The sequence below is a fragment of the Rhinatrema bivittatum genome, chromosome 5 (genome assembly GCF_901001135.1).
Source record: "Rhinatrema bivittatum chromosome 5, aRhiBiv1.1, whole genome shotgun sequence".
In the NCBI taxonomy this organism is placed as follows: domain Eukaryota; kingdom Metazoa; phylum Chordata; class Amphibia; order Gymnophiona; family Rhinatrematidae; genus Rhinatrema; species Rhinatrema bivittatum.
In genome coordinates this window covers 321,801,047-321,815,252 of record NC_042619.1, presented here as the reverse complement: position 1 = coordinate 321,815,252, position 14,206 = coordinate 321,801,047, and the positions used below count along the sequence as shown (strand labels likewise).

Sequence of the window (14,206 nt, the reverse complement as noted above, 5' to 3'; positions counted from 1 at the left end):
ATACAGTTCGCAACCTACTATTGGATGCTACTGGTTTGATTAAAAAGAACGTCCAAGTACATTTTGCTATATTGTCTATACATATTACACTCTATGAACAACAAAAGAAAGATCTCTTTGGTGCAATGCAAGTTTAAGAAGATCACTAGCAGCAAATTTGAGAAACTGAGATCATACCAACATAGCCTGGTCTACAAGTGAGATTCAGTCCTGTCATGGTATGCACAAAATAAGCTATGGTAATTTGGAGACACTACCCCCAGAGTTTATACAGATTAGCTGTCTCCACTCAAGAATTCCTTGCATGAGTACACATTGATCTTGATCCTTAAGTAGCAACCCCAGTGGGTTCCCCATTAAATTAATGTCCTTAGGATAGAAAATATAATACACTCCTTTGATTTGGGCTGGAGGTGGAACATTCCTAGAAAGATATATAGAGACCTCTATTGAGTTTCTAGAAATATCTTCTGGGAAGAGCTGCAGATTTCTGTGTGTTCTGTTAAAAAATAAAAACCTCTAGAGGAGGGGATTCAGCAGAAGTTTACTCTAAGTTAAGAATTCCTTGGAGCCATGGGAGAAACAGATGGATCCATTAAGGGAGTACCAGAAATATTCTGAAATCCCATGCAGCAGTCCACTGTGAACAAAGAGAAGAAAAAGTGCAACTAGCCTACTTTATGCTTGCCACAGTACCAGGTGATAAATGCAAACAGAGGAGACGTACTCCACCTGCAGCCTGCAGTTAGAGAATTTCCTTTTGACCAGAATCATCAGGAACTGGGGTCTGGTATATGGAAATCGCCATCAGTGGATTTCTTTAGTACAAGATTAATTCACTCAGAGAGAGAACAGTTTGGGGAAACTGAGTCCTAGAATTGGGACTCGTGTTAGCTAGGACTTGACACAGTGTAATGGAGAGACGACTGTGGCACAGTCCAATTTAATAGAAATTCCTCTCCAGAAGCTGGGAAGTGCCAAGTCTCAGAAAATGGAATTTGCTGATTTATCTCTTGAAGAAGTTTATCTGCAATAAAATTTACTTTTTTTGGAACAACATTTTTTTTGGCATATCCAGTTTGCAAGTAGGATTGCCAACTGGCTCCAGATTTTCAGGACAGGTTGATCCGGTCCTGGTTTTACTCCCCTGCAAACAGGTATTTAAAGTCTTGATTTTCTGAGGGAATGCAATAGGTAAATCAGAATGTCCCAGCATGCAGTAGGGTAAAATCAGTACCGGATCTACCTGTCCTGAAAATCTGGAGCCAACTGGCAACTCTATTTGTGAGTGAGTGTTTGGTTTTTGATAGATAAACATCAGTAGAGGATAGAAGTTTTATTGTCCACCCCCAATGGAAAAAACTCCCCCAAAATGCCCCTTTACAATAAGATATAAAGAAGTGGGGCTACACTTAGGAAGACACTCTGTTGGGTAGATATGGGCATGAAAGAGTCTTTGTGTGAAGTGTTCGGAAGTATGAAGTGATTATTATAAGGGATACTGAATTCTTATAGGAGATAATGGCCATGGAACGGGTAGACTTCATTTTGTATGATAGCATCTGGAAGATATCAGGAGTCAATAATCAGCTGAAACCTACAAGGTAAGTATGAAGCTAGCTGGTTTGGGTGACAGGTGGTGTATGAGAGAGAGCGTGAGAGAGAGAGAGAGCATGTTTTGCAGTTGTACAGTTTATAATGTCTTTCCTGTGTTTTGTGTTTCAGTTGTCAACTGTTAAAACCTGACGAGGACTCTAAGGCAAAAGAACAATCCTTTCCACTTCCCTCTGTTCTTCCTGTGCTAAACTGATTTGCATCATCAGTTCTGAGCTGTTATAGTATCTTTTTCTAGGAGGGATAGAATGGAATGAAAGCTCAACCTTCCTTATCTCTTGTATTTCATTCTTTTTAACTTCCTTCTATTTATGACTTTTTTTCCTGCCAGGAATGAAATATTTCCATTTGTCTTCATTAATTGAGTAGGGGCCATACAAGTAGTTTTCAGCATATTTAAATAAGATAGTATAATAGTTGAACAATGGGTAAGAGTTTTAGGATTCTAGCTCTTGGTTTAAGCCACTATCATGACAAAAGCATCTTCAGGAGGCATCCTCCACAATTCTAGATGTTGGTAAAATCAAGAGAATGACTGTATATCTCCGGAAAAGGGATAATGAAGTGTATGGATTTTGATCTTGTAATAAGCTGTTCCAAAATGGGGTGGCAAAAAATCCATATAAAGGGGGTTTCTTCCATCTTCCTGTACACAGAAACTCTAAGGATATTTCATCGAGGTATTTTCCCATAGATAAGAGAATAGGAGAAAAAAAGGAGTGGATTTTCAAAGAAGGTATACGTGTAAAAGTGACAAATATACACAGAAGTAGCTACAACATGCAAATGTGCTATTTAATAAACATGAAAAATATGTGCATATTTTGGGTTTCTTGCAAAAAAAGATGCAGTATAGAGGTGGCCTGGGCAGTGGCCAACAGATACACACAGAAATTGCTATTTTATAAGAGATTTATGCAGATACATTAAGCAACGTATTCATGCAATTTTACACCTGCTAATAATCTAGCACAATTGACAAAAGACTTGTCTGTTGTCTGCTATCGGTTGAATAGGAGGTCTGGATGGATAATGACCTGAAGGACTGGGTAAACTGCTGAAGGTATCAGCAAACTGGTGATTTAAAACTGCATGTTTTAAAATATAAATGACTTCCAAAATCAGAGTTTTATATGAGCAAGTTATACTTGCATAAAATAACACTTACTTTTATAAAATAGGTAGGAAAGGTAAAACTTTTCAGTGCAGTTCAGGTATCCACACATAATGAAACCTATGCACATATGCTGTGGGTAAAAATAAGTATTTTATAATCTGCATGTACCTGATATGTGCACAGGTTATAAAATACTGTAATAGATTTCTATGCAGTCATATATGTGCATATAGGGCTATGCAAAGTTGTTTGAACGTTATCCTCCATGAATATAAGCCCTCTGGGGATAGGGAAATACTTACAGTACCTGAATGCAATCTGCTTTGAAGTGCTGAAAGGTGGGATATAAATTAAAAAATACATAAATTACACTAAAAATCTTTGCACAAGTAAGATGGCATTTTCATCCGTAAGGGCTACATTCAAGATTCAGGCAAAACTCACATGGTGTTTTTTTGTACAAGGAAACTGACTGGCAAGCTTTATATGCTTTCCTTTTGTCCTACATTTGCACAATCCTTATGTTCTTATAATGATGTGCACATGGAATGTGTCCGTTCGTTTAGGGTAGATTAATATCTACTCAAGAGGAACAAGGAAAGGCAAACGATCATCTTCACTATGTCACTATAATTGAGTTTCAGATGGAAAATTATGGTTTTGGTATTTGGACACCCTCCCTTCCTGGTATTCAAATGAGTCTATGACATCATCACTGTGGGTTTTTGGAGGTTGTTGTTTTTTTTAACAGGATTGCTGGGTTTTTGACGGGTTCATAAAGGAGTTAAACTAATGAACCCTCTAGAAAATAAATTATTTCCATGCAAGCATCCTACTGCAAACTCCGTAACGGCTGAATGAAGCAGGAACAAAAATGGTTGAACCTTGGCCTCCCATCTACCATAACACTAGAGTTTGTAGACCACCAAAGAGTCCAAAATGACAAAAACAGCATTCTTTGTCTAAACTGTTACTTTGTTTCTCTTCCTTAGCTTCCCATCTCCCTTTGAACGGCACCATCACCATCAGAAAGGACATATTCCGCATTACTAAATAGCAAGAGCCATGGGGCTTTTCACTTCTAATTTCACGCCATGATAAAATGCTGTGGCTGTTTCCCTGACGGAACCTGAAAGGCCTCTCTTTTGTATGGCAACTTTGATGGTCAGGTTAAGTGCCATATTCTGGCAGCAGGCGTCTGTGTTTCTACAAGCAGTAATGTGTGTGGGGGGGGAGGGAACAAGACAAGGAGGAAGAGGAGAGAAACAAGAGTGGAAAGATGCAGTGCATGGAATAATCAAAATTTCAAAAGGCATTCTTTACCTCAACATCTTATTTTTTTTTTTTTTAAATCTGCCACTTTGAATTGGAATCATTGTGTATACCATAAAAGAATAATAGGTGAAGTATGTGTTAATAAAGCACGTGTTTTATGAGTGATTGCCACAGAGGATGGGAGAGGGTGTGGAAGAGAGAGAGGAGAATTAGATTGAGAGAGGAGGGGGGAGGAGGAGAAGATCTGTGATTTGGGGGGAGGGTCAAAGGATTTGGAATGGGGGATCTGGGATCAAGGGAGGCAGGAACCAGGTTACAAGAGAGGAAGGTTTTCCATCCCCAGCTACAGTCCTGCTTCTCCTCACATCCCCACATTTTTTCAATTTGTTTTAAATGAGCTACTTGCTAACTTCATGGAGTGCCCTCTGTTCCTTCTATTATCTGAGGGAGTAAATAACCAATTTACATTAACCAAATCCTTTCATGATTTTATAGACCTCTATCATATCACTCCCTCAGTCATCTCTTCTCCAAACTGAATAGCCCTAACTTCTTTAGCCTTTCCTCATAGAGGAGCCGTTCCATGCTCCTTATTTTGGTCGCCCTTCTCTGCACTTTCTCCAGTGCAACTATATCTTTATTGAGATGCAGCGACCAAAATTGTAAACAGTACTTAAGGTGCGGTCTCACCATGGAGCGATACAGAGGCATTATGACATTTTCCATTTTATTCACCATTCCCTTCCTAATAATTCCTAACATTCTGTTTGGTTTTTTTTTTATTACCACAGCACACTAAGCAGACAATTTCAGTGTATTATCCACTATGATGCCTAGAATTCTTTCCTGGATAGAACCTAACATTGTGTAAGTACAGCAAGGGTTGTAAGTACAACATTGTGTAAGTACAGCAAGGGTTGTAAGGGTTGGTGTAAGTACAGCATTGGTCGGCCCCTGTCACATGGTAGGTGCACTGGATGGCCCACACCATTTTTAAAGATGGCGCCGGCCGTCCATTGCTCCTACCATGTGACAGGGACCGACCAATGGCACCGATAGCACCTGTCACATGCTAAGGGCAAAGGGCCATCGGCGCCATTTTGTTTACTGGCAGCCGACGGCCCGAGCGTGGGAGAATGCTCCCGGGACCCCCACTGGACCACCAGGTATTTAAAAAATGTTAGGGGGGTCCAGAGGGTGGGGGGATACTAACAAACTCATTTTAAAGAGTTGGCTGTATTTTTTGGTTATCGGCTTGGGCGCAGCCGATAAAAAAAACCCGATCGGACTGCAAGATAAAAAGTTCACGATGTGAATCGGAACCGGAATCCAAATTGATACCGTTTCCGATTCACATCTCTAAAAAACAATCTTCCAGTTTTGTAAGTTCCTCCTGCAATTTATCACAAACCACTTGAGATTTAACTACTCTGCATAATTTTTTGTCATCCGCAAATTTGATCACCTCACTCATTGTACCCCTTTCTAGATCATTTATAAATATATTAAAAAGCACTCGTCCCCAATATGAGGGGATTCACAGCCTGGCGGATGATGTGGAGAGAGATGGTTTTGCACTGGAGGTGGACCCTTGGCCTGGTGCAGGTCCGGGAGTAGTCAGGCCAGGCAGAGCTCAAGTGCCAGGTAGAGATCAGGAGTAGTCAGTGGACTGGCAGCGGTCAGGTCCAGGCAGCAATCAGGAGTAGTCAGGAGCAAGCAAAGGTCAGTACGTGAGATCAGTCCGAAGGGTTCTACCAGGGATGGAACAGGAGACACAGGAGACACTGGAACAGGAGATGCTCGAACAGGAAATGCTGGAACAGGAGACACTGGAACAAGAGACACTGGAACAGGCAAACTAGAGAACACCAGCGTGTACGACCCGATTGCCAAGGCAGGGATCAGGAGTTTGAGCCCTGCCTTATATATGGAGGTTCTGTGATGTCATCAGCGTGCGCCTCTCGGGGTTTTTCCCGCGCTTGGCCCTTTAAAGAGTTGCAGGTCGGCCATGCGCATGCCTAGGGGCGGGGCTGAGGACGCGGAGCTCCAATGGGAGCTCTGCTGTGAGGCCTGCATCGGAGACTGAGAGCGGGGAAGCCGGGGACGCCGTGAACTGGCTGCGGAGGAGGAGAGCCCGGAGCTTGTGGATGGGTGAGCGAGGTGAGCAGGGCCGGCAGCAGAGCAGTCACGGTCGGGACGTGCAACAGATGGTGTCCGAATGGAGAAGTCCTATATGGAAGGAGAAAGGAACCATCATCTCGAAGAGCTGACTCAGAAGGAGATCCCCATAAATAAAGGAAATGGTCCAATAGAATGGTAGGAATCTGATATCAGCAGACCAGGGATAGATCTGTAAAATATCCTTCAGCCCCGGAGTTGAGGAAGGTTTCAGAATGAAGCTGAATCTCACCTATTGTGATCGTGATGGGCATGAGAAGTTGAGGAGAGGAAGTATGGCCTACGGTTGCCTCCCTAGGCATGCCAATTTCCCTGCTTCTCAGAGTAAGTAGAAACCATGTTCCCTGATCTGCACAGTAAAGACATAGGTGGAGTTTTTCTTCTGGAGGAAGTATGCTCCTTCCCAGTTGCATGGATTTATCTGGTGATTGTGTGTCTGAAGTGGATACTGGAGACAATGGCTGCTGGAAACATGATTCTAGCGTTAATGGGCAGTGTACAAGTTTATGTTCTTTAACCTTCTCTTGAAAGTGACACTCTACTTGGTCTGCAATAGCGATTAAGATGTTGAGCAAGGTAGGGACATTACGGGCCTGCTAGTTTATCCTTGATCCTCCCAGATAGGCCCTGCAGAAATATAGCTGTATGGCTGTCTTCTCCCCAATCTATTTCAGAGATCAAGATGAAGAATTCTATAGCATATTCACTTAAGGCGAACCCCCTTGGCGGATCCTCAGGAGGTCAGTGGCTAATGAAGATGTTTGTCCCGGTTCTTCAAAGACAAGCTTGAATTGTTGAAGAAAGTCCAGCAGGCTGTGGAGCAGTGTCCTCTCTCGCTCTCCTATATAGGGGAAGCCCAGGCTAAGATCGTGCCACCAAGGAGCAACAGGACATAGAGAACCTTTGAGCAATTCATGCAGAGCAAGTTAGACTGCAGTTTGAAATGCATTCTGCATTGGTTCAGAAATGGCACTTTTTCAGGTTACTCATATAGTGAGGTAGCACTGAAAGCTGGGGTACAGCCAGGATATCATGGCAGCAATAGGAGAGGAGATGACTGCAACAGGAGGAGCTAGCACTGGGGTCAGAGATTCTCCAAGGCCATGGTGACCTGATTCAAGATGGCTTGTTGTTCCTGGACACATTGGGCCAGGCCTGGAATGACCTGGAGCACAGACAGATCTGCTGGGTCCATGGTCTCAGCAACCTGTAAGGATTTTGGACTCTTGCTGCCTTGGTGAGGTTGACTCAAGTTACAAAGAAGGACCTGTTGGTCCTCCCCGATGGTGGACAGAATTAGGCTGGTGTGAAACTGGTCTAGGGCTTCCACTTTACCAGCTCCCTTCCCCTTAGGTTGAGCCCTCGGGTTCCGGGAGCCAGCAGGACTTAGGTGTGAGTCTTGTGAAGTGGAGCACAGTGGGAAGTCCCAATCATGGTAAGGTGGCAGGCAGGGATGGTCACGGCACAGGTTGATGTCAGAGGCAGGTGGCAGGTCCAGGCTGTGGTCAGGGGCAGGCAGCAGATGAGAATGGTCAAGGTCCAGGCTATGATCAATCCAAGAGTCAGTCCGAGGAGAGGCTGAGCTAAAGGAGACAAGGCAGGAAGGCAGGTCTCGGAGAAACAAGGTAGGCAAGCAGGGCTCAGAGAGACAGGACAGGCAGGCTTGGGGAGATGAGGGCAGGCAGGGTTTGGAGAGATGAAGGCAGGATCAGGCAGGCTTGGAGAGATAAAGGCAGGAATGCAACAACTCACAGTACAAGACTGTAGTTGACCTATTGCTGAGGCAGTGCTCTGTTGCATGGCCGGGGTTTAAATACCCAGCCATTAACATCAGACTGTGCCAGGAGGAGCAGTTCCCACCACCATGTCTATTTAGGCCGGTGCGTGCGCCTAGAGGGGAGGTCCCGGCAGGAGATGGGTACAGGAGGCAGGTTGTGGCGGTGACAGTGTCACATGAGTGAGCCAGTTCATGGGGGGGCTCACCAGCTGGCAAACATGACACTCACCAGGTCTATATAGGAGAGACTTGTTACCAAACATAAAAGTGAAATCATGACTTTTCTTCTATTTATTAAATGTATTGTTCAACTCTTTCCACAGACAAGCAACAGTTTGGGAGTAAAAGGAAGGGAGTTAAAGTGTTCCTGATGAAAAGTTAGTACTTGAACAAACAGAAAATTGTTCAGCAGTTGTTATTGCCCTTTTTTTCTGTGGTGGTTTTCTTAGTTATCTTCCAAGAAAAAATAATAAAGTAAAAGCAATAACACACTGTGGGGGTGTTTAGCTATATGAAACTGAAAAGCCTCCCAGACTGGACATTAAACACAAAGTTGATGCATTAGGAAATGCTCTAAGCATATTGCCAAGTGTGTAATATAAACATAGCTCTGTGCACCAGGAAGAGCTGCTGCCAACCCAGACTTTAATCATGTGTGCTGTGGAAGCCAACAACAACATAAACTAGACAATGAAACTATTTTCTGTTTTTAAGCATAAGGATTCTGCTTGATGATAAATTTGAGTGTCTTTGAGATATTACATTGCTGCATGGTGTTTAAACTGAATAAGGATGTTTGTCCTTCATGTTCAGTCTGCTGCTGAGGCAGCCCCAGAGAGAGAGGTGCTGGCATTTTTCTAAATGTGGATTCCTCTACTTATTAATCAAACCAGTACAATCAGATTGAATTGTGTGGAGCAAGAAGAGTTTCTGTAATGCCAGGAGTGATATACTCTACATCTGAATAAGGCATATTTAGTACTGAAGCTGGATGGCTTGCTACCATGCTTCTGCATTTACAAGTATCTTGGAGTGCAGCCTTCCAAAACTATAATTAGTCAGTCAAGAACAAAGTTGGTAGATACAGCTGATTCCTTTTTTCAGATTCAAGATGCCAGCTTTCAGAACTATTAAGGCCCATTCCTTAATCAGAAATCTTAGAAAAAAAAGGTAATGGGTCGATTTTAAAAGCGTTGCTCATAGGAAAATGGCCACATACGCGCAAATGCAGGCCTCATGTGATCAACCCGCATTTTAAGAAGTCACGAAATATGCGCATACATACCTGTATGCGTGTCAAAAAGAAGGCGTCGGGAAAGGGGCGAGGCATTGGACATTCCAGGGTGGGGCCAAGATCTGTGCGCATAAATCTGCATTTTAAAAAAGATAACCATGGCACGTGTTGGCTTGTTATCCTCCTAACTTTACTTCTGGTCCTGAGGAGGAGCAAGTCTGGGGATATATAGGGCATTTAGCACAGCTTGAGGGTTTGGGGACAAGTAGGGGGCTTACAGGATGAAGAACCAGAGGGTCTTGAAGACCTCGATATGAACTGGGAAAACTAGTGAAATACCCAGAAAATCTGTTTTTCCCTTGCGCAAGCGTGTTTAAAAAGCCACCTGTGGGGGAGCCTGAGTCGGAGGTGAGAGGGGCTATCAGGCCTGCCGTCACTTGTGGAGACCCATTAACAGCGAGGGGTAAAGCCCCGGTACAGCAGAGGAGACCCGGTTCCTGGGACCCAAAACGAGGCTAGAGTGACGTCAGTGGAGTGTCCGCTCCTTCAAATTGAGGAGTAGTCGGCGCGCCGCCGACGGTGCACGCGGCCTAAGCTTGGTCCAGCTTAGGCCGGCGAAGGCTGGGAGGCTGCTACCAACTTTGACCGATGAACTGTGAACCCCTCATCCTCCTACCTCTATATATTGGTGACGGAAGAGTGAGTAAATCCTTTACGGTGTTATATTACGTATTGATTAACATTTATGCCTCATACTAAGAGAAAAGGCAAGGTCAGGCAGGATGCTTCTACCCCTGCTAGGCCGGGCCCTCTACAAACAACCTTAACTGGTTTTTACACACGCATAGAAAATGTAACCCCGGAGAGTCCCATTACAATTGGGGATTTTGAGCAGATATCCCCCTTGTTGGGAGAAGTGAGCCTTAGTCCCGGGGTTCCAACGATACCATTACCACCAATGACCACTGCAGGTACCAATGTTCAAGGCTCTCCAGTATTACGGACTGCGTATATAGGGGTGAGCCCGTTAGAGGAAGTCCATTGTAATAAGCCAGCAGTGATAGAAAAGGAGGTGGGGGAACCCCCACCACTCCAGCGAATGGATCAAAGATCTGGAGAAGCCAGCGGGAGATCTATGGCAACTGGAGCAAGTACGCTTATCCCCTTCCCTGGTAATACTTCAGAACAGGAACTCTTCAAGTTATTAAATAGGCCAACTGCCCCTAATGTTAATCTTGGTGACTCTAAACAAGTTTCATTGGAAATGTTATGGACAGCGATAATGTCTTTACAGAAGTATGCTGAAAATTTAAATGTTAATATTAAGGATGTACAGTCTACATTATTGAGTTTAAGCCCGATGGTAATAAGTAATGGGACAACTCTTAAGAAAGTTGAAGCAGATATAATTAAAATAAATGAGGTGCAAACATCTATAATAAAAGGGGAGAACATCCTATCTAGAAAACTTGAGAATTTAGAAAATGTGGTTCGATATTCTAACCTAAGATTTGTTAACTTCCCCAAATGTAAGATGATCTTTCCAGTAGAACAGCTTAGGAACTACTTCACTGAAGTTTTGTCCCTTCCTTCTGATAATTTTACATCCATAATCAATGCGTATTTTTTGGGTGAAGGAAATCAAAATGTTAATTTAACTGTATCCCACAAGAAAATATGTTGAATATCACCAAATTGATAGAAACTTCTTACAGTGCCCAGATTGAGAAAAGAGGAACATTAATTGTTAAATTTGCCCTCTCTATGGATAGGGATAAGATTCTTAAACGTTTTATGCAAAATAGATCCGTTCTCTATCTGGGCCAGAAGTTATGGGTTTACCCAGATGTAGCAAAGGACACCCAATTAAGGAGAAAGAAGTTTATTACTCTAGCTAATTTAGCTAGAACTTTTGGAATACAGATTATTATAAGATGTAAATGCATTATGAGGGTAGAAGGTATTAAATATGTGTATTATGATCCTTCAGATTTGGAAAGGTTCCTGGAAGAACGTAGAACTCAGGGTCGGGCAGCGGAACCCTCCAATTAAAGTTAGTTGGAATTAAGAAAAATATCTGTGCTCTTCTGTCTTTACTTATTTTAGGATCTTGTTTTCCTCTTTATGATGCAATGGTCTGCTCTTTAGGTTCCCATATTGTTTGGTAATTGGAAAATTAGGAAAGTCAAAGTTATTATTATAGTATGTAAAAGTTTACGAACCTTTATTTTCCTAAAAAAATTTCAATGTATAATTGGAAACAGAATATGTGAATTTTACTTTGTTTTGAAAATTCATAAATAAAGAATTAAAAAAAAAAAAAGCCACCTGCATAGGCACATTAAAGCTGCTAAAACTCTAGTTGAAATACGCGCAGGATACACACGCACTTGTGAGCACAATTTAACACTGCAGCATCCCTCCACTCATGCACCGATATACGTGTTTACGGGTGTGTGCTCATTCCTTTTAAAATTACCCTGTAAGTTATCTCCTTCTCAGGATAGCATTCATCATAGATCTAAAGTTGAGAAAGGGACAGAAATTGAAAACAATAATAAATATAGGCCTATGTATTTTGATAGAGGGAAAAACACTAGTAAATACTATGTTTTGTATTGCATACAAGTTCATGTGCAAGCACAAAGGTTCAGTCATAAAGGAAGTCAAACTGAGCCTTTTGTTGGCCATCGTATAGAGCACCTTCTTTTCCTCTCCTCTGGACACAGTCAGGGATAAATACAAGTTACACCCTGAAAATCATCAGAAAACTCTCCGAAATGTCTCAAGTGAAACTTCTTTTTCAGACATTTGTGAGGTCTATGTAAAGGTTTGCATCTATGGAAAAAATGTTTGGTACACAGGACCTACTGCCTGCCTTTTGATTTTGAATGCTACGTAGAACCACACATATCTTATTCAGCAGTTTCATTATGATGAGTGGCAGAAAGATAGATGAAATCCTATATGCTTAATTCTCTGAACTACTTTAGCATCACATAAAATTTAAGCCCATGATATGCAATTTTTTTTTTCATTTTTACATACTATTACTTCTACATTGTGACATTATATGTCATTTCATTTATTTATTTTTTGTTTGGTATTTACAAACTGCCCATACCTAGATCCTAACAGAAATTGGCTTATGTGATACCACTATCAACTAATAGGGATGTGAATCGTTTTTTGACGATTTAAAATATCGTCCGATATATTTTAAATCGTCAAAAATCGTTAGGGCCACGATACAATACCAATTCCCCCAATTTATCGTCAAAAAATCGTAAATCAGGGGAAGGGGGAGGGCAGGAAAACCGGCACACTAAAACCCCCTAAAACCCACCCCTGACCCTTTAAATTAAATCCCCCACCCTCCCGAACCCCCCCCCCCAAATGTCTTAAATTACCTGGGGGTCCAGCGGCGGTCCGGAACAGCAGCGGTCCGGAACGGCCTCCTGCAATTGAATCGTGTTGTCTTCAGCCGGCGCCATTTTTCAAAATGGCAGCGCAAAATGGCGGCGGCCATAGACCAACACAATTCGACTGCAGGAGGTCGTTCTGGACCCCCGCTGGACTTTTGGCAAGTCTTGTGGGGGTCAGGAGGCCCCCCCAAGCTGGCCAAAAGTCCCTGGGGGTCCGGACTGCAGGAGGTCGTTCAGCGGGGGTCCGGAACCCCCGCTGAACGGGGGTTCCGGACTTAATTTAAAGGGTCGGGGGTGGGTTTTAGGGGGTTTTAGTGTGCCGGCTCACGATTTTCACGATTTTCACGATACTTTAAACACCCAAACGGCAACAATACGATTCCCTCCCCCTCCCAGCCGAAATCGATCGTTAAGACGATCGAGGACACGATTCACATCTCTATCAACTGGTTCACATCATACTTGCATAATAGATCATATATTGTTAAAACTAACTACAATGAATCTAAAACTATACCTCTTCCACATGGAGTCCCTCAAGGTTCCTCACTATCCTCTACTCTATTTAATATTTACATGCTCCCATTATGTAAACTACTATCAGATCTTAAATTAACTTATTATATTTATGCAGATGATGTACAAATTATCCTCCCGATAACTAATATTACTAATACACTTAATCTTTGGAATTCATATCTTACTACAATCCAAAATCTATTAATACAAATGTCACTCTCACTCAATCGTAATAAAACTGAAATACTATATACTATATATTCACCTGAACCTGACCTACATCTTAATAATTATTTATCTAGCAAAACAATTTTACTCAATGTAAGAGACCTTGGAAATAATGTAGACTCTGAAATATCTTTAAAGAAGCACATTAACAACATTATAAAAGATGGCTTTTTCAAACTTCAAATTTTGAAAAGGATTAAACCCTTCCTTCACCATTTTGACTTCCGCATTGTTCTGCTCTACTATTTACCAAAATAGACTACTATAAAACATTACTCCTTGGATTACCTGCTTCTTCCATTATTCCTCTTCTACAAAATGCGCTGCTAGATTACTCAGTAATCAAAGAAGGTTAGATCACATTTCCCCAGTTCTCGAATTTCTACACTGGCTACCAATATTTTATAGAATACAATACAATACTTTATATCTTATTCATAAAGCTTTATACAATAATAAGTCTAACTGGATGGATACAACACTCACTTTTCAATCATCAAAAAGAACTTTACGTTCCACAAACAGTGGCCTCCTCGAAATTTCCTCTCCTAAAAGATACCGTCTCATCTCAACAAGACAACGTGCCTTCTCAATTGCTGGCCCAATACTATGGAATTCCCTACCAATTGATTTAAGACTCGAACCTTCTTCACAATCTTTTAAAAAAGAACTGAAAACATGGTTTTTTCGAAAAGCATACTCCACAAGATAAACCGTATTATTCTTCTAATCTCATTTTAACTATTTCTCATTACTTCTTTTCACATATTTTTTATTTTTTATTCTCTTTTTACATTTAGTCTTCTCACTGTTATGATTATTACAATGTAACATTTCTA

At 41.9% G+C, this 14,206-nt stretch overlaps 1 protein-coding gene across 1 annotated transcript in view; it reads right to left on the bottom strand.

Annotated features, from left to right (window-relative positions):
* Positions 1 to 14,206, bottom strand: part of ANOS1 (anosmin 1) — a 464,829-nt gene that overhangs the window by 254,814 nt on the left and 195,809 nt on the right. The window lies entirely within an intron of this gene.